A 22,244-nucleotide genomic window follows, 5' to 3' on the forward strand; every position below is an offset into this window, starting at 1 on the left:
ACTCACCCATAGTTTGGTCGTTATCTGGCCCCCGTCCCAATCCATAGTGAAACATTCTCTTTTCAGATGAAATGTTTGGTATTTTCTCATTCAGTTACACTGTAGATATATTGAGAGGAGGAATCATTCACATTTAGCTGGATCTCTGTATTTGTGAATAAATAATACTTTTTTGATAAAATCAGTATAAAAAGGAACCTGTCTTGTCAAAAATGTGCAGGTATGGTGTTAATCTGCAGGTTTAATAGTGTTCTAAATTCGTGCAGCCGTCAAACTGAAAGCCCCATTGTCGGAAGGAAATGAACTTTATTCCTCCTGGTGGCTTCCGGCTTTCAGTCATAGAGGTGTGACCGACGTGGCTTCAGTCACCGCTCAGTACATAGTGAGCGGCAGCTGTAACCACGCCTCCAGCATTGACTGACAGCCCGCTCTGCGATTCATCATTGTGACATTTGAACATAGCTTTAATCTGGTTTTGATTGGATTTCGGAGGTACCAGATTATTCTTTTTTATTAGGAAATGGAGTAAAATTCACTTGTAAAGATGATGACCCTGAAATTCTTAAAGTGGTTGTCCGGCTTTAGGGTACAATATGGAATGACTGCAGACTTGTGAATCCTCACAGCATGCACAGTACACACAGTCCGGATTCTCTGGTATCGGGAGCAGCAAGCACGTGACCGTAAGTATTCGATTTGCGCACATGGTCATGTGCCGACTTGCACGGTCTGGCTCAATGCAAGTGAATTGAGTGAGGTCAGACATGTCTAGTCAGAATGTGGCTGGATGTATGCTCATCTCATACTTGGAGTCACACGATTGCCTGCTCCGGCGCTGGCGAATCCTCACAGTGCGCGCACATAGAGTGACTGCAGACTTCTTCCCCCAAGATGGACCACCTCTTTAATTAAAATACTAACTCAAAATCTGCCACTATAACTCTGTAAGGGTATGTACATATGATGTTTTTTTTTCATGCGGGCGAACCCACTGAGTTTTTCAAGATAAAGATGAGGAAACTCCAGCGTTTGTTTTTTAGGCATCTCTTTTGCTGGCATTTTTCGGCATTGGCCACACAGCCCCAAAGCATGATGAAACCTCCACCAAATTTTACTGTGGGTAGCAAGTGTTTTTCTTGGAATGCTGTGTTTTTTTGCCGCCATGCATAACGCCTTTTTGTATGATCAAACAACTCAATCTTGGTTTCATCAGTCCACAGGACCTTCTTCCAAAGAGAAATTGGCTTCTCCAAATGTGTTTTTGCATACCTCAGCCGACTCTGTTTGTGGCGTGCTTGCAGAAACGGCTTCTTTCGCATCACTCTCCCATACAGCTTCTCCTTGTGCAAAGTGCGTTGTATAGTTGACCGATGCACAGTGACACCATCTGCAGCAAGTTGATGCTGCAGCTCTCTGGAGGTGGTCTGAGGATTGTCCTTGACTGATCTCAACATTCTTCTTCTCTGCCTTTCTGATGTTTTTCTTGGCCTGCCACTTCTGGCCTTAACAAGAACTGTCCCTGTGTTCTTCCATTTCCTTACTATGTTCCTCACAGTGGAAACTGACAGGTTAAATATCTGAGACAGCTTTTTGTATCCTTCCCCTGAACAACTATGTTGAATAATCTTTGTTTTCAGATCATTTGACAGTTGTTTTGAGGAGCCCATGATGCCACTCTTCAGAGGAGATTCAAACAGGAGAACAACTTACAAGTGGCCACTTTAAGTAGCTTTTCTCATGATTGCATACACCTGGCTATGAAGTTCAAAGCTCAATGAGGTTACAAAACCAAAAAAAGGGCTTTAGTATGTCAGTAAAAAGTAGGTAGGAGTATTTAAAACAAGAAAATGATAAGAGTGCCCATACTTATGCTCCTGTCAAATTTTGTTTGAATGCAGATTGCACATTTTCTGTTAGTACAATAAACCTCATTTCAAGGCAGAAACATTACTGTGTTCAACATTTATTATATATATCAAACTGAAATAGCTGTTGCAAAAACACCAATTTTTAAAAAAACATTAAGCTTAAGATTAATAGGGGTGCCCAAACATTTTCATATAACTATGTATGTGGCTAATTTTTGTTTGGATAGCACTTTTCAGAAAAATTTCAGAGTAGATCTATGAAAATATGTCATGTGCACATACCCTAATTCAGGGGTCCCCAACCTGTGGCTCACGGGCCCATGATGTGGGGCTCGTGGCTGTCTGCCAGCTTGGTACATTAGCACCAAGTCTAGTAAACAACTATGAAGAGCAGGACTCCAGATGGTGAATTTTGTGAGTAGCCCTGCAAAAAAGAGCAGATCTGAATGTGCATATTCTGGCCTTGGGAGTTTGGAGATAATTTAAGTATGGTACGTTAGAGACCGGATGATGCTGACTGTCAGAGGAGGTGCTTGAAACTGGATGCAACAATGTTTTGGGAGTGATTGATGCGGGAATGCTGAATGGAGGTATTGTGGGAACCTCTGGATCTTGGTATACTGTCTCGGTGTGATTTCTGTGGAAACACTTTGGCTGTCATTATACCGGTAATGGCGGCTCTTTGTGTCGCTACTGTGAGGGGGGCGGGAGCTGGATTTGGCTCGCGACTCTCTCTTAGACCTAAATGTGGCTTTCAAGGTCAGAAACGTTGGGGATCACGGCCCTAATTGGTCACTTCTGCTCAGTCTTCTGAGTTTGGCCTTCTGAAATTCTGCATTAAGCACAAATGTTGGATTATCAGACTTTTTGAATTATGCCAGAATAAAGGAATTGCACTGGATAAACATTAAAAGATATATTAAAGGATTGTCCCATCTGTCCACTACAGTGGAAATATAGTATTAGCATTGAAATAAAAGTTGACCATGTAAAGCATTGTTTCATTGAGTTCTTCTGAGCAAAAGTCCTCTTTCCAGTTGCTTTCTACTAAGGATCATGAAGGTTATGTTCCCAAGCAAGGGATACCCCTTTTTAATATATATATATATATATATATATATATATATATATATATATATATATATATATGCCTTAATTTGACATGTATGAAGGCGTTGTTAAAATGGAAATGTCATTGAGTAGGATTTGTGCTCTTAGATCTCCTACAAGGACTATGGAACGTGCTGCATTTCCATTTTGCAATGACCCTACTTGCTATTTTTATTATTGGTGATTCATTTGGGCAAAACACCAAACTCGTATGCCATGACCCTCCCAGCTACAAGGTCTGCTTCCTAGTTTACTCATATGTTTGGGAAGTGAAGTAATCATCGTTTTTAAAGAAGTAGTTGTCTTTGTACAATACCTTTTCATTCAAAGAGTTTGCCGACCATAGCCACCTATCGGCTATCCACAGAATACATGAAAAGTTGATTATCTGATTCCGGGGATTTGACTGATGGGACCACCACCAAGAAAAAAAGCTCTGCAGTTCCCAGTTCCTTTGACAATAAACAAAGTAGTAGTGCTGATGCTCCACCATCAGAGTGGTGCTCATGCTCAACCATCGCTTCATTCAAGCAGAGAACTATAGAACCATGTTTTTGGTGGTAGTTTCAAGAATCAGACCCCAGTAATCACAAACTTATCACCTATTTTGTGGGAAGAACTTATTCTGGAGAAAGTATCTAAAAGAAGAGATCTTCTTGTGCTATGTGTTAGGACCACTGAGGTCAAAAACGCAGCAGTCAAGTGATTCTATTTTACTTATGAAAAACATGTTAAAGGCTTTTAATTGAATTTGATAAAGAGCTGTGTTTGGGACGTTACCACTTGAGGTGAGGTGGCCCAACCCCTTTAAATTTTCAAAATGGCCAAATATAGTAATTTTTAAGCCCCCTTTTCTAGTGCTTCTTCAAGAAATGTAGCATGAGTCAATTATATACTACACCAATACACAAGTGTACAGATTTTTAATGCGGATGAATGAGTAGAAGACAATCCTATTAACTTTTCAAAATGGTGGTTAGTAGCAATCAGACTTTTTTTAGCACTCGACCAGGTAGTGTCATCTGAACTATCATAAATGAATCAATAAAAAAAGATTTGCATGTGGTTGTATACGTAAAAAAAATACCCAAAGTGTACACTTATAGGATGAAAAAAAGACACAATTGCAAGTTCATAAAACTCATAAAACTATGAAGTTCATCTGTATAAGGGCTAAAACTTCTAGAAAGTTTACTGAGTTTGTACACATTAAATTAACTAATATAATGTCCTCGGACATCTTTACTTCACCTCTTAGCCTCGTACCCGCCTATAGTACAAGCCTCCACCCAAGGGCGAGCCTGTGCTGTTTAGTCTTTCTATTGATGTCTACGTTTCTCATTCATTCTCCCAGGCCTTATCCAGTGACATGAGCTCGGGTGTGACGACATCTGCGCAAGTTTTTGGCACTTTCACACCTTCTACATAATAAGCCTAAACAGACCATATTATAAAAATAGTAACATTTTTGCTTTTCTTCGAGGATGTATTATTTTTAGCTATAACAATGAGATGATAAGGTTGGGTTCACACGTAGGGCTAGTATGTATTTTCTGGTTTACAACTGACTTTTTTTGAGTTTCTGTGACTTTGATGGCAAGAAAAGCACAGAGAAGTTGATGGGAACCTGATGGATCCCATTTACAAGCCAAATTAATCATCAAGACTAGAGATGAGAGAACCCGAACTGTAAAGTTCAGGGTTCGTACCGGGTGCTGAACTCCGAACACAGGCTACTCCTGCAAGAGAAAGAGAGAGATTTTCCAGCTCCAAAGTTCGGGTCCCCTTTGATTTCAATGGGGTTTGGGTTCACGTTCGGGTACAGTTCTGAACCTTTGAGTAACGTTTGGTCGGGTACCAGAACCCGAACTTCCACGGGTCTGCTCACCCCTAATCATTAGGACTTATTGAGATTCACTTAAAAATCATATATGAAGAACCGAAGCTGTAATTGTAGTGTGAACAGGACCTCATAATTGATCATCAATGTTTAAAGGGATTGTCCACCTTTGGGGACATTTTTTTTTTACTTATATGCATGCATTTGTAAAAAAAAGCACTGAAGTTTGAATGAGGCCTAAAGATGACCCTTTCCAAAGGTCAGTATATAGTATACAGATGCTAAATAATATTAATACCGCAAGAAATTCTTAGACTACACAAGAATATTTGCAAATCTCCTGCATTTCCTATCCTACTCTACGTATGTGTTTGAATATTGCTACTTTGATGCTGTGGAAAAAAAAATCAGGTATTTCAGCAAACCGCGCTGAATCACAGAGGGGAGAGCTGTCCGGAAAGTTGACTAATACTTCCTCTGCGTGATCAAAGCTACAAAAAGAGGTGTTTTTTTCCCTGTAGTTATTTTTGTGCTTTAGTGTTTAATGTCAGTAATTACCTAACTACAGCAGCTTATTTAAAGCAATCCTTTCCAATGTATGCTGCAGAAAAAACAATTCTGTGTACTCATGCGGTCATAACACTTAAAAAAGGGAATCTGTCAACAGGTTTTTGCTACCTAAGAGCAGGGAATGTAAAGACAGTGACGCTAATTCCAGAAATGTATCATTTACTGGGCTGATTGGTGTAGTTTTGATAAAATCACTGTTTTCTCAGCAGGAGATTATCACTAGAGGACTAGTAAACCTGCTGCCATGTACTCCTCCATATACATGAGTTCTGTGTAACCACGCCCCCACCACTGATTGGCAGCTTTCTGCCTATGCACAGTGTACACAGAAACCGGCCAATCAGTGGTGTGGATGGAGTTATACAGAGCTCAGCATACTGAGAACTGCTAGATCTGCAGCAGAGAAAATAGTGATTTTAATCACAACTGCAGCAAGTAGCCCAGTAAATGACACCTCACTGGAATCAGGGTCATACTTTGTAGCAAAAATCTGATGATAAATTCTGTTTAAGTATAAGGCTGGTTAAACACACAGTATTTTTCTAAAAAAAAAAATGCCACAGTTTACATCGTTAAGAATTTACAATACAGTGATTATCTGACCACAAAAAAAATGTTTTTAAAAGTTTCATAATTCTGAAAAGTAACAAAATAATTAAACCTCACCTTACTGTTCCACCCGCCAGTATCGTTCCAATGCTTTCTGAAACTTATGATGATCTATGTACTTCTTGCTTGGTTTGGACAGACATGTGACTGCTCTTGCACCCAGTGATTGGCTGCTGCAGTCACATGCTTGTCCGGATGGAGGAAGAAGTACAGAGACCAGCAGGGGACCCAAGAGGGGTCTGAACAGGAGTTTTCTAAACTAGAGACTAAACAACTACTAGATATAATATCCATACTGATTATCACATGACCTCCCTCCATGGCCCCTGACTGACCTTGTAATATAATTTGGACCAGACCACGAATGTGGCAAGGTCTTCACACATTTGTGCCTTGATGATAGCATACCAAATAGTAATACATGTACCACTGTGTGTTTTTTCACTGGTTGTTCTCCTTTAACGATCACACGAGACTTTTATATCATCATCTAGGATGCCTAGCAAATTTATTCTTCATTTACTCTCATTTTCCACCTTTTCTTATGCCTTTTGGCAGAAGATGGAAACCAATAAAAATATCAGTGCAGCCTTGTGTAAAGCCATTTTCCAGAGCTTGTCCAAATATGGCTGCCAACATCTCAGAGATGCCTTCAATTGAGGACAGGTGCTAAGTGGGTTGAGGTTATAGCTCTTTGATGGTGGGACTACATTACTACATATTAGGAGCGGTTTGCTTCATCTTCATAGTCAAATGAGCCATAATATCAAAACCACTGAAGGGTTTTCTCAGGCATGAGTTGCAGTGATTATACAATGTCAGCTGTCAAGGGGTGGAATATATTAGGCAGCAAAATAATAATCAGTTCTCGAGGTTGATATGTTGGAAGCAGGAAACACGGATAAGAGTGAGGCCTCCATACACATCATATTGCTGTCGGCTATCCTTCCCAGCTCCCCGATACTCAGGAATCAGTTCTCGAGGTTGATATGTTGGAAGCAGGAAACATGGATTAGAGTGAGGTCTCCATACACATCATATTGCTGTCGGCTATCCTTCCCAGCTCCCCGATACTCAGGAATCAGTTCTCGAGGTTGATATGTTGGAAGCAAGAAACATGGATAAGAGTGAGGCCTCCATACACATCATATTGCTGTCAGCTATCCTTCCCAGCTCCCCGATACTCAGGAATCAGTTCTCGAGGTTGATATGTTGGAAGCAGGAAACATGGATTAGAGTGAGGCCTCCATACACATCATATTGCAGTCGGCTATCCTTCCCAACTCCCCGATACTCAGGAATCAGTTCTCGAGGTTGATATGTTGGAAGCAGGAAACATGGATAAGAGTGAGGCCTCCATACACATCATATTGCAGTCGGCTATCCTTCCCAGCTCCCCGATACTCAGGAACATTTGGCTCGGTCCAGCACTCCTGTGTTCTCTATGAGAGTGCTTTGGCAGTGGTTAATCTCCATGGAGAACAAAAGTATCAGCCATTGAAATTCAGTGGGCCGGATGCATCTTCTGTCCTGAGAGATTCAGGAGGTCCTAAACACCTTAAACCCCCATACACATTAGACTAATATGTTGGTTGAACCAATCAATATCATTGGATTGGGGCCAACATTAAGCTAATGTGTATGGGGGCACTGGACAATTGATTGTTGGGGGATTTAAGGATCCAGCATGTACAATTTCAGACTGCTGATCCTTTTGTTTTCCCAGTGATAAGCTGCTGTTAGACAACACAGCGATTCTATGTATGGGAAAGATGGCTGAGTTGGCTTGTTAGCCCAACCATCATTCATCGAACAGCCATCTAATGTGTATGGCAGGCTTAATGTGTTTTGGCCGATCCGGTTGATATCAGCTGTGTTAAGAACTTACCTGAGTTGGAATAGTAGTATTGCAACCACTAGGGGCAGCACCGTCAGGTAGCGTAGTCAGAAAAAACAGAAGTCGGTACACAGGAACAGCAGTATAGCCTTGAAAGATTTAGCAGGTTTCGTAGTCAGGAAAAGCCAGGAATCCTTACACAGGAGCAGCAGTATAATCTTGTATGAGGCAGCAGGTAAAAGGAGAGCTTGACTAAAGACTAGGATCTCAATAATCTCTCAAGGAAGGAGGTGCCAGGCCAGGTTTAAATAGGGTGTTCAATCAGGAACTCACAGGATGAAGCCAATCAGGAACCACACAGGGTGGAGATGCTCAAGAACAACACAGGAACTAGAATCTAGGTTAGCCAGGAACTGTCCAGCAAGCTGAATAGCTCAGAGGAAACAGCTGCCGCCTGGTGCACAAGAGCTGCTGGGTTTGAGTCCTGACAATGTGGCTCTTAAGGATCTGAATGATTTTGGCAAAAGCCAATTAATTATTTCAGACAACTAGATCAAATCATCTCTCAAATGGCAGTGATTAGTGACACTCAAGGCTCTTAATGTGCTTGGGGTGTGAAAGCTAACCCGTCTGGATGGATTGTACAGAAAAGCTATCCAATCCATTGTATGATAGATCTATACGACTCTACACAGACCCCATGGATCTAGACATTGACTGTATGGTATACTGCATGTGACTCGCCCAGGGTGATGGGGACGACTCGGTACCCGGGCCTTTTGCCTGACCTTCGGGATGTCGCGGTGGTCGGCTCCCGGGCCCGTACTCTGGGGTCAGCTTTTAAAAAGGGATTGGTTTGTTTATTAGTTTTATTAAAGTTCGTGACGCCATCTGTGGTGTCTGGTGAGGATCACCAGCGCTGCAGCAGTCCACTGAGGCCGGTGTTGTGGCAGCTTAGATAGTATCGCTCCCCACAGGTGGAGCAGGGCCTCAGGGCAGCGTAGGAGGGGGGATGCAGGGCAAGCGAGACCCAGCCGGGTCAGAGCAAGAACAGGGACAGACACGATAGTCACTTCAGTACCTTTTACTGGTGGAAATTCAAGCACATCCCGGAGCACTGTAGGGTGAAGGGTGCATATCAGGATCCTCCCCAATGAGCAGGTGTAGGGCCTCCTATTTCTTGCCTCTGCGTAGTAAGTTTCTGACCTGCCTGAAGCTAGGCCTAACTTTGTCTCTGTCCTGCGCTGGCTGACCTTGTGGTAGGGCCTTTTCTTGGAATACACGCTCCTCAGCTTGCGGGGCCTATGTGTCTCCCGGCTCTGTTACGTATCAGCACTTTAGCGATCCTGGGACTTGTAGTTCTCCAGGGATTCCGGTTATACCTTACTGGGTCATAGAGATCCCGGTAAGCTCGGACCCGGTGTCCGGTAAATTCTTCGGGGTGAGCTAGTTAAGCTCCTCTGCCCCCTATGTACTAACTCTCCACTCGCCTTCGGCCTACTCGGGCCCTCACTGGGCTATACACACTAACGGCAGCTTGCCGCGCTTCACCGATCTTATGGCGCCCGCACACCTAAAGCTCCAACTGAGCTCCCTGAATCTAGCTAGCAGGAGCCTCGTGCTCCACTGCTGAACTATTAGCTGAGTTCTCTAGAATAGACTGAGCTCCACTGCAGACTAACCTCTCTCAGGCTTCTCTACTGCAGGAACTCTTCAGAGGAACTGCTAGACTCTGACTCTGACTCTGACTGAACTATCTAGCTCCACCTTCCGTATTTATATCCCTAACGGGCTCCCTCTTCTGGTCTGAGGTGGAAGGTGGAGATGTGTGAATGTTTATGGGGGCCTCTTGTGGAGGATTCCATCAATGCACTCTTCTAGGATCTGTGATACCAAGCGCAGCTGGGCGTCACACATGTGTGAAAAGAGCCTTAATAAATGTATACCGGCATTAATTGTCACAATTATTACCATCTTGGTTGACCTCTGTCTTAATTCGCAATCCACTGAAACTGACCAAAATTAATTCCAGATATTGAATGACTCACTGAATAAGGGATCCCCCAAAAGGGATCCCAGGTGGATTAATTCACAATTCAAAAGTTTAGTTCTCTTTCCTTTGAGTTATCCATGTTCTTGTTAGTCTGTCTCCCACCTCCAGCATTAATGCATGTAAAGCAGGTTTGGGTAAAGTGACGAGGTCTGCAGTGAAGAACATGGTAGCTTGGACCTGTCCTTTCGTCCAGAATCAGGACCTGGTCATGAAGTTTGCATCCCTGATTTTATACATGGTGTCCAAACCCATAGAAAGGCACATAAAGTAGTTATATTCCCTATTATTAAGATTATGCAATGTTAATTGGTAACTGTATGACTGTATTATTTGGGGGCTGTGTAGTGCACCATAATAGAGTGATGGGGAACCATCAAAACTAGTGTTAATGTTGGCTGATTCCTATCAGATTGAGAGCCTCAGTTTGACTTTGTTTTTTTGTATTAAAATAAAGAAAAACACAAGAAAACTTTTATGAGACAGTTTTCTGCCTATGCACAGAAAAGCTGCCAATTAATGACGTGGGCGGACTCATACAGCACTTAGCATTTGGAGAAGTGCAACAGATAAACCACAAATTTTATTAAAACTGCAGCAAGTAACACATTAAGTGATACATCACTGGAATAAGTCCCCCTAGATCATGCTGCTGTCGTAACATAACATAACTTTACTAATTAAACTGAGTTTGTCTTGATATTTGATTAAGGCACTGCTTGTTTTTGGTATTATTTTTGTAAAATACTTTTTTCAACTCTTTGTTTAGAGAAACTAAATCATAAAAAAAAATAAAAATATATATTTTTTTTAGCCTCTAGTCATCTTGAGCATTTATTCAGCCCGAGCTTTGTATAGGGCTTTGTGATGATAAGCACTAGTCTGTCCTATATACATCCCTACTAGTGGCAGCTGCTCCGGGTCGACCAGCGCGTAAGTTGCAACTGACTTTTCTACCGGCTGGCTCATTGTCTTAGTTTCCAGCCTGTCAACAGCACTTTACAGCAGTCACCCTGACATCGGATTTGTGGGTAAACAATGGAACAATGAGATTTATTTGCTGAGCTGTAGGTGGAATATATTATTAGACTCACTAGGTATGGAGTTAATTGTATATGACCTCAAGTCTGGGAAAACTTTAAAGCTTCCAAGGATATATACTTTGTACTACATTTTTCTGTGAATCAGATTTATTGCATGTCCATTTTTTAGGATCTCGCTATACCGGGCTTCAAGCCAGAATGATTTTACTTTCTCTAAAAATAGTTACCGGTACCTGTTAATTGTCGGCAGAGCCGGTTTACTGTGCTGCGGTTATATCTTACACCTGTATCATTGGGGGGAGGGGGTGTTACAATAATCATGGAAAGTGCATATGGTAAATCATCATCCATACAAGCAAAGGAAATTACAAAATGGTACAAGAAATAGATATATAGATAATAAAGTGCTGTCTGCCAGATGTGTGGGGCTGAGCAATATTTCTGCTATGGTGTTTTATGGGAAAAGTGAATATTTGCTCTCAGACAGCTGCTTACAAAGAGATGTGGGAAGGAACACTTTCTATTTTATTGAAGGTGTCATTTTGAATGATTGAACCAGGATTTAAAGGGGTCATTTAAAAAGTTAAACCTATCTATTTTAAAATTTGACATAAAGTCACGTACACAGTAAATGCATATAGATTGTTTTTGCTACAAGCACATTAGTTTTGCGTGACTTTTAATTTATATTAACCTTCAAAAAAGGCTTGGTCTATTTCCACTTTTATAAATAGGCTTCAGATATTACCCACTTTTTTTCAGTCAAAAGGTGGTCTCCTGTGGGTGGTAAATAGTTAAGTCACCTGTGCTATAGTAATTGAGAGTTGGCGCCAATAATGTGCCAGTGGTAGAAAATTCCAATCTTGCTGTGAGATCCTATTAAGTCACATTCCCGCACTGGCATGTAGAAGAGATATGTGAAATTCATTAGCTACCGCTCTCTCCGAGATGAACCAGTTGACAGTTTGTTAATAAAGATTGTTTTCACTCCCATTGTTCCTTGAAGTTCCCTGCTCAGTGCATAATTAAAATTCTCGATATGACACATCGAAGAATGAAACTTTCTATGAGGCTGATTTGGACTTTTGTCCAGCATAGTTGTCATGTAAACAGTATTTCTATGGTCAGGGTTGTTATAACAGATTAGTTTGGTTATTTATAAAGTAAAGTCTTTTGGGTGTGTCTGAGGAATACTTTAACATTATATTGGAATTTTTTTTTTCATAGAAAACAGTGGATTCATAGACGACATTCTTTTTACAATTGGCATAGTAAGGCGCTTTTTTTTTTAAAAAAGGTGCAGATTATGGATTAGAATTTATGTTTGTATTCATTTATTGTTTTGACTTGTGGCATTTTATCTGTAAATGTAACAATTTTGTATGGATAAAAAGTTTAAATCTCATTTCTGCAATGCATAGGACATTTTGATAGACTGTCCAAACAGAGGATCCACAGGTGGCCCAGGCTCTGACACAATAATGGGCTTGCTTAAGCTTATTAACCTTTATTAAAATACTTCGGAAGCATTTTTTGAGGCTTGGGACTTCTAGCACCTCTATATTCCGGCACGTTGACATTAAATGATCAAATAGTACACGTGACCTTTGCAAATGTTGTCTCTTCAGAGCCTGCCACATTGAATATCCTTCATCTGCTATGTAATTTGCTGACATTAGATACACATTCTTTTGCTGCGATGTATTGTAGTTTTCCTGATGTATGTTATTCTTATGAATTGTTCTTGTAGAACGTGGACTATTGACATTGCACTTTCTGTAAATAAAAGTATTATTCTGAGGATTGTCACACTCTGTATGTGCGGCATGTGTCCTTCCACAGAAGATTTGGATAAAATAGCAGTAAAACTTGTCGGTGCAGTTCCCTGCAGCAAAGGTTGGCACACACACTTTTGCATCATTGCAATGAGATAACTTTAACTCCATTGGAATTTCAGACTTCCACAAGTTTTATTGTGTAAATGTATCTTCTCTGATTGGAAAGTGAGAACTGATTCAGATCCCACTAATGTTATTGTTGGGCCCTAGGCACCCCAGTCTGCAACTACTGAGGCAGGTGGAAAAATGCAAAAGTAAAATGACAAAATAAAAAGCAACACTTACTATGACATTCTGTTCTTTTCCAACCTTGTTCTGTCCCACATTTATTTTTGATAATCACCAAGTCACAGCAGCTGCTCAGTATTTAGAAATACAGGGTGGACAGCAGTGGGAGCAGCCTCTTCTTATCTCATCTCCACTGTTATCTCCAGTATTAGATCATAAAGACAGGGTGAACAGTAGTGTGAGCAGCCTCTTCTTACCTCAGCACCCCTGGCTTCGCAACTATTAGGTCAGATAGACAGGGTAGATCGCAGTATGCACAGGCTCTTCTTACCTCAGTATCCCTGGTATCTCCAGTATTCAATTAGGTAGACAGGATGGACAACAGTGTGAGCAGTCTCTACTTAACTCAGCACTCCTGGTATCTCCAGTATTAAATCAGATAGACAATAGAGACAGCAGTGTGAGCAGCCTCTTCTTAGCTCATCTCCACTGTTATCTCCAGTATTAGATCATAAAGACAGGGTAGACAGTAGTGTGAGCAGCCTCTTCTTACCTCAGCACCCCTGGCATCTCCACTATTAGATCAGACAGACAGGGTAGATAGCAGTGTGAACAGCCTCTTCTTACCTCAGCACCCCTGGCATCTCCACAATTAGATCAGATAGACAGGGTAGATAGCAGTATGCACAGGCTCTTCTTACCTCAGTATCCCTGGTATCTCCAGTATTCAATTAGGTAGACAGGATGGACAGCAGTGTGAGCAGTCTCTACTTACCTCAGCACTCCTGGTATCTCCAGTATTAAATCAGATAGACAGTAGAGACAGCAGTGTGAGCATGCTCTTCTTACTTCAGTATCCTTGGGATCTCCAGTATTACATCAGATAGACAAGGTGGACAACAGTTTGAGAAGCCTATTCTTAGCTCAGCACCCCTAGTATCTCCAGCATTAGATCTGATTGACAGGGTGAACAGCAGTGTGAGTGGCCTCTTCTTACCTCAGCACCACTGGTATCTCCAGTATTGGATCAGATAGACAGGGTGGACAGCAGTGTGAGCAGCCTCTTACCTCAGCACCACTGATGTCTCCAGCATTAGATCAGATAGACAGGGTGAACAGCAGTGTGAGTGGCCTCTTCTTACCTCAGCACCACTGATATCTCCAGTATTGGATCAGATAGACAGGGTGAACAGCAGGGTTAGCAGCCTCTTCTTACCTCAGCACCTCTGGTATCTCCAATAATAGATCAGATAGACAGTGTTGACAGCAGTGTGAGCAGCCTCTTCTTACCCCAGCACCACTGGTGTCTCCAGCATTAGATCAGATAGACAGGGTGGACAGCAGTGTGAGCAGCCTCTTCTTACCTCAGCACCCCTCGTATCTCCAATCACTCATTGCCACATTCGCCAATGATAATGAACTTGATGTGCTATAAAGAGGACTCTACAACGACAGGTTCTCACAGTCGGGCAGTACATGACGCTGTGGCGAGTCACCGAAGTGGAAAGCCCCTTCAGTTTAGGTATACTTTTTTATTGCCAATAAATGGTAAACCTACTTACCGATGACTACCAGTTCTTAAGGGACGAAATATAATTTAAGTCTTCAATAAAATAAAATAAACATAGCTATCTGCTGACTGAATGGAATAGAGATATCGTTATAATGACGTAGACTGAGAATTGCTTTCTTCCACTGATCATTATGTTTCATTTCGGTGTTAGGATTGCTCAGTGGCATTGAGAGACGAGGTCAATGTCACAAGGTGGGGTATTAAAAATTTACGATCCCTATTCCACAGAGATATCAGTGTTATGGAAACATGTTGTTGGTTATCTGTCCATCTCCTGGAACATTCCTAAAATTTTAAGGTGGAAATGACAATATTTTTATTTGTAAAGCAAATACAAAAGCCTGTACAGTTACAGAAAAAAACTATTTAATCTATCCTCAATGGGACCTGATGTGCTGTATGGTCAGATATTTTGGGTTATCAGAAAGTCATAGCAAAGTATGGTAAACACAAGGATAGAGAAGGAAGCCCAACGTGTTAAAGGGGTTGTCTAGGACTTAGATATTGATGAACTATCCATAGGATCGTCTATAGTTTTGTTGTTAATTTATGAATCGGGAAGAAATGGATGTATCTGTATATAGCAGCACTGCAGTGCATACATTTATGGAAAGATGCAAAAATAAATAAAATGGTATTCCATATATTAATTATTATTCCAGCACATAAGTGTGTCTATCACATGACCAGGACAGATTTGTATCCATTTAATTAATGTAATAGAGGTTCCGATTGAATGACAGCAAGCAGAGATCTAGAAAACTATTAGAAATTGACACATAAGGTATATTGTAAAATATTAGATACACAGTTGTAAAATGAGAAGAATGTTTTAAAACAAATCTGTCTCGATCTGCGCTTCTTTTCTCTCTAGACTTCAAAGTGCCGGTTAAGCTTATAATGAGATGAACAAGAACCATAAAAAGTGTGCCATAAAATGCAGCATTACATTTTTATTATGTAAGGGTGTGAGAAACATGAAATTTTTTTTCACACATTTTTGTGTGTATTAGAAATGTGGAAAAGTGTGAATATTTTCTTAAGGGGATTGTCCAGAACTTTGATATTTATGGCCAATGAAGTCCTGTAGGAGCCGAAATATACAGCATCACTGTTTCATCAGAGCGATTGCATCTTCTGACATGAATCACTTTGAAAAGTTGCAACATTTTTGTGCAGTGTGGAGTTGTGCGAAATTTTTGCGACTTTTGGCATTTTCACACTAGCTTCCTACAGCTCCGGACTGGAGTAAGAGTTGCGGTGCGGCGCATGGAGGTGCACGCCATTTGTCAGAAGCTCTTGGTTCACTAAGAAGCTTGAGCCCCTTACTGAATCTGGAGTGTCTGACTCAAACACACCCAGTAATCAAGACCGGCATTCATTGAACCAGTGTCTGGAGCAGATTACATTACAAGATAAATGGATGACATTTCTTTAATCTCATCCACATGCTCCAGACTTTTTTCTGCATGTAAATTGACATCTGCATATCAGTTTAAGATGTAACATATAAGAATTTTGCTCTGCATTCATTGCTGATGTTTTAATTTTGTTTCACCTTATCTTGGACCATCCTCCTACCCTTAAAGAGGTTATCCAGGCTTGGGGCTCAAGTCTGCAGTCACTCTATGTAACTGCAGACTTGTGAATCCTCACAGTGCGCAGTGTGCACACAGTGAGGACTCTCTCGTGCCGGCGCCAGGAGCAGGCTGTCATGTTACAAGTATTTAATTTGCATACTTATTATTATTTATTGTTATATTATCATTTATTCCACGGTGCTTTACATGCGAAAAGAGGTATACAAAATAAAAAACAAAGTACAATAATCTTAACGAAAAGGAAGGATGATGCAGCTCCCAGGATGCCAGGTCTTGATAAAACATGTAATTTTTTATTCAAGATAGATTAAAATCAGGTAAGTATCCAAATAAATATTCGGAAGCATATAGAACTATAGTCATGATGGAAAAAATGGGGGAACAGGGGGACAAAAATTATACTGTTACCAGACGCGTTTCGAGCGCTATACACATTCTTAAACTTGCAGTGGCGCTGATCACGGACTCCTAGACTGATTGAAGGTGCTGGGAAGGTGAGATGGTTTCTTCCCTTTTTTCCAATTACACAAAAATCTTAAACAATACAAGTGTCCAACTGGTACAGGAGGAGCGAGGACCCTGCCCGCGAGGGCTCACAGTCTACAAGGGATGGGTGAGGATACAGTAGGTGAGGGTAGAGCTGGTCTTGCAGCGGTGTGGTGGAGCGAGAGTTACTGCAGGTTGTAGGCTTGTCGGAAGAGGTGGGTCTTCAGGTTCCTTTTGAAGGTTTTCATGGTAGGCGAGAGTCTGATATGTTGGGGTAGAGAGTTCCAGAGTACTACTTGCCACATTCCGACTAGACGTGTCCGACATCTCTCAATTCACTTATATTGAACGAGACAACACACGTCTAGTCGGCACGTGACTGCATGTATGCAAATCGCATATTTGCAGTCATGTGCTTGCTCGCTCCTGGTGTTGGCATCGGAGAATCCTGACAGTGTGCACACTGCGCGCTGAGATGATTCATAAGTCTGCAGTCACATAAAGTGACTTCAGACTTGAACCCCAAGCCTGGACAACCCCTTTAAATGAAATTGAGTAATACATAGGACGAGATGCAAACACAGAAATTGATCTTATGCTCTTAATTACAAATTGCCCACATTGTGCCCCTCACTAAATGGTTAACCACTACTCTCTCTCTCTATATATATATATATATATATATATATATATGTGTCACCCTGACCTGGATGCCACAAAATGTATTAAAGCTGTGTCTGAGAGCAAGGGGGTGGTTCTCTAGTCAGGGGAACATTAGCATGCAATGCCTCCTGTCTCAGGCCAGTAGGGGGAGCTGGCTGCCCCTATAAAAGCTGGTACTGAGAGCAGGGTTAGTGAAAACTGGACGACCTGCCTCAGCACTGAGAGGTGTCCCAGAGCAGGGACAGAAAGTTGATTGCACCTAAGAGGAAGTGTGGCAGTAGGAGAACCACAAGCCAGAGACAAGAGGCGAAGAGAGCCTGTCTTGGCAGAGAAAAGACTTAATTTTACCAGACTTTGGTGTCTGAGGCTGGAAGGATTCCACATCCCCCAGCAGAGAACCTGTCCGCAAGGGACTGTACATTCCTTGGCCTAAGAAGCCTGGAGGCCCTGCCACAACCGAAGGGACCAGTAAAGCCGTACAAGGCTGGGAGCAGAAAGGAACCCACGTCGCAGGCCATACAGGCGAGAATACACGGAAAGCTTGGAAACGTGGGCTGTTACCCTATAACGAGGAGATAGCCAGAAGGAGCGCAGAAAGCACGGTAGGCCTACACCCTCACCCTGACCAGGGCCAATTTCCCCGTTGCTCTCAGACATCCAGGTCCCCTCCTAGCTGGGACTGTTTATGGGTCAGTTTACCTGTTTCAGTAAAGACCCTGGACTGCAACCTATTGTCTGTGTGCTCCTTCGCGCCTCCAGCACTACCGGTACTGGGACTCTCACCACTATCACTCCCACCATCCACTACACTGCCCTGGGGCCGCACTCTTCCCGTGAGGAGTCACACCATCCCAGCTGCACACCTCATCAGCCCCAGCGGTCTGCCTTGCAGCGGCGGTACCTAATGACCGCAAATCCACGGGTGGCGTAGTCGGACATTATCAATAGCACATAACGGACTACCACTGGCCTGACCACCCTGAGCCACGGAACCGGGTTGCCACTACTACCCCCATCGTTCCCTATTGCCCGGATCCGAGTGCCCCACGGCCCAGGGGCCGAGTCAGCTTTGGCGTAGTCGGCAGGATTTCGTGCCCGCAACCACCGGGTACTGCGTGCCTGAAAAAGACTTTTGTAACTTACCTGTGGCAAAGTTTCCCGCCGTCCGGAGTCGTTTCCCACCATCCGGAGCCGATTCCCGCCATCAGACGCCATCTTGGACCGTTTCCCGCCGTCTTCTGCCGTCTTCCCGCCATCCGCAGCTGTTTCCCGCCATCGGACGCCATCTTCAGGACACCGCGCGGGAAGAAGAGGGGCGTGGACGTCAAAACCGCGCGAGATCCGAAGCTCCGCCCCACGCACCGACGCTGCGCAAGGTCCTGGAAGGGAGCGACGCTGACATCATCAGGACGCGACGCCAGGTCCTCGTCCATAGCAGCAGCAGCGGAGCCGCGGCCTACAGAAGAGGATCGTCGGAAGGTAGGCCACGCTTAACTAGGGGGGAGGAAGATGTCGGACACAGAGGCCCCCACTACCACCAACGCAGCTGCAGCAGCGGTGATGCCATTTTCCCTGCCCTACATCCCTGGAGCGGCCTGGCTGCCCAAGTACTCAGGGGAGCCCCATGCCCTAACTGACTTCAAGGAAAGGCTGTACAGTTTGTTCCAAGTCTACCCCCTGACAGAGGAACAGAAGGTCAGCATATTAACAGGGCAGTTAACTGGCGCAGCCCAGAGGGAGGAAAAATCATGGCCCACTGAGGAGAAAAGGACTGTGAAGGGTATTCTGGCCCGGCTGCGGGGTACCTTTGACACACGTACCTCCGCTGAAATTAAAATGAGGTTCTATGGATGTAAGCAGCGGGCACAGGACAGCATCAGAGACTATGCCCTAAATCTGCAGGAAGCCTTGAGGGCTATTCAACAAACTGACCCTGGCAGTGTGCAGGAAACGGATAAACTGCTAACAGAACAATTCATAGAAGGTCTGCTGTCCAGCGCCCACAGGGCTCAGCTGCGCCTCATGTTCTTTCAGAACCCCGACCTGACCTTTGCCCAATTTAAGGACAGGGCCATAAGGGTGCTCCGTGAATCTGCAACCAGTGGCGCTATAAACCCCCGGCGCCCTGCTATCACCTACCACCAGGAGGCGGCGCCCTCCTCTATGGACTCCGTGGAGGCTGATGCACAGGCCCTGAACCAAGCCCCGTCGAAAGATCTGCACCACCAAGTCCAGGAGCTGACCAGGAGCGTCGCGGCATTGACCAGGACCGTCCAGGCGTTGCGAGCGGACCCGTCAAGACCCATCGAGCTGGCTTCAAGTCCGGAGGATGTCCCGTGGCGTCGACAGAGGAGGATCCCGTCGTTCCGAGGGAGGCCCACCGACCGCTACGCAGAGGATGGACAGCCCATTTGCCGTCGATGCAACCAGCCCGGACACATTTCCAGGTACTGTAATTTAAACGGGTCCAACCTGGGGCAGAGGGCCAACCCCCAGGCATAAGATCACCAGGCCCTTACAATTGGCGTAATAAGTACGTTGGGGGGCGCCCGGTTTTACCCGTGGTGCTGGACGGTATCCCCATGAGCGCCTTGCTGGATACTGGGTCACAAGTAACCACTATCCCTTATGTACTTTTTAAGCAGTATTGGACTGATGCTGATATCACACGGTATCCAGACAGTAACTTGAGCATCGCCAGTAATGGCTTACCCGTGCCGCAGATGGGGTTCAAGGAGATGACCATAAAAATTGGTAAAGTTGAACTGCCGGCACAGGGAGTGATTATTGTGGACATTGACCGTCGTGAAAGTCACCCTAAAATAACTGTGGGTACTAACGTAATTGAAAATTGTCTTTCAGAGGTAATTGTAATTCTACAACAGGTGGCGGTGAATGCTAGTTCCAGCCAACAGAGTCCTCAACAAGGAGATAAAAGCCCTGATGAGACGGCAGCAGGTAGAACTGTCTGGTGGTGAGATCGGTAGCGTAAGACTCAGTGATCCATTCCCCATTTCCATGCCTCCCAAAAGTGAAATGATGATCTGGTGTCGGACTGCAATCGGGTTGAGAGGTAGAGACTACCAAGCCATGGTAGAACCCGTGTACTCAGACAGCAGGCCCACCATTTTGACAGCCCGGGGGGTGGTTGATGTCCATCATGGGAGGGTGCCCGTCTGCATCCTCAACATTGGGGAGAGGGAAGTACACTTACCCAGGTACGCTACACTCGCCAAACTGTTTGTTGTCGAACACCAAGCTATCAGGGCCGTGGAACCCTTGCCTCCATCTCCTCAGGCGGAGGGTAATGGCTCCCAGAAACAAAAGGAGGACTGGTGCCAGAATCTCCACGTGGGTGCTGACTCCACTCCCCTGCACCAAAAACAAGGAGTCTACCGGGTGGTACAGGAGTACGAGAGAGTCTTTAGTAAGCACCCGCTAGACTTCGGCAGAGTAAAAGGGATAGAACACCACATCCCCACAGGGAGCCACCCACCGATAAAAGAAAGACACCGACCTGTACCCCCTGCACATTATCAGAACGCAAAGGGCATGCTAAGAGAGATGAAGGAAGCTGGGGTCATTAGAGATAGCTGTAGCCCCTGGGCAGCCCCCTTGGTTCTGGTGAAAAAGAAAGACGGCACCATGAGAATGTGCGTGGACTATAGACAAATCAACCGTATCACCCACAAAGACGCATATCCGCTGCCTAGAATAGAGGAGTCTTTAGCCGCACTAAAATCAGCTAACTTCTTTTCTACTTTGGACCTTACTAGCGGGTACTGGCAGGTTCCTGTGGCAGAGGCTGACAAGGAGAAGACCGCCTTCACCACCCCGATGGGACTGAGTGAGTTCAACTGTATGCCTTTCGGGCTCTGCAACCCACCAGGGACCTTCCAGCGGCTGATGGAATGCTGTCTAGGGCACAGAAACTTCGAGACGGTCCTCCTTTACCTGGACGACGTGATCGTCTATTCGAAGACCTACGAGGACCACCTAAAGCACCTGGCCGAGGTGTTCGAAGCCCTGGCAGGCTATGGCCTGAAGGTGAAACCATCGAAGTGCCACCTGCTGAAATCAAAGGTCCAGTACCTAGAGCACGTGGTAAGCGCGGAAGGAGTGGCCCCCGACCCTGACAAGGTCACGACAATCAAGAGCTGGCCAAGCCCCTCGAACATCAAAGGAGGTGAGACAGTTTCTCGGGTTGGTAGGCTACTACCGAAGATTCATCCCCGGGTTCACCAAGATGGCAGCTCCTATGCAGGACCTCCTGATCAGACAGTCTAAGTCCAGGAGCCAAAAGCCGCCCTTCAAGTGGGATAAACCGGAAGAGGAGTCCTTCCGGCAGCTAAAGATGGCCCTCACAGGGGATGAAATCCTGGCCTACCCTGATTATGGCCAGCCTTTCATTCTCCACACAGATGCCAGTAATGTGGGACTGGGAGCCGTATTGTCCCAAAACCAACAGGGCAGAGAACGGGTGATCGCATACGCCAGCCGGAAGCTGAGGCCCACCGAGAGGAACCCGGAGAATTACAGCTCCTTCAAGCTAGAATTCTTGGCGGTGGTGTGGGCCGTGACGGAACGCTTCAAGCATTACCTGGCCTCCGCAAAGTTCACCGTGTACACGGACAACAACCCGTTGACACACCTGGACAATGCAAGACTGGGTGCCCTGGAACAGCGGTGGATGGCCCGTCTCTCCAACTATGACTTCGTGATCAAGTACCGGGCAGGCAAAACCAACGCCAACGCGGACGCCCTATCAAGGATGCCTCACTTACCTGAAGGTGACGAAGACCCAGAAGAGCTGGAGGAGGTAGAACTCCCCGCGTTTCAGCGGTATGGAGCCGCTCAATACTCCCACCGCGTGAAGGAGGAGGATCTAACAACCGTGATGATCAATCCCCTACCTCACCACAGCTGGG

The 22,244-nt window shown here is 44.4% G+C and overlaps 1 protein-coding gene across 6 annotated transcripts in view; it reads left to right on the forward strand.

Annotated features, from left to right (window-relative positions):
- Positions 1–22,244, forward strand: part of COBLL1 (cordon-bleu WH2 repeat protein like 1) — a 148,383-nt gene that overhangs the window by 24,147 nt on the left and 101,992 nt on the right. The window lies entirely within an intron of this gene.

The sequence above is a fragment of the Phyllobates terribilis genome, unplaced genomic scaffold (assembly GCF_046119375.1).
Source record: "Phyllobates terribilis strain yellow unplaced genomic scaffold, ASM4611937v1 Scaffold_9__5_contigs__length_417890890, whole genome shotgun sequence".
Classification (NCBI taxonomy): Eukaryota; Metazoa; Chordata; class Amphibia; order Anura; family Dendrobatidae; genus Phyllobates; species Phyllobates terribilis.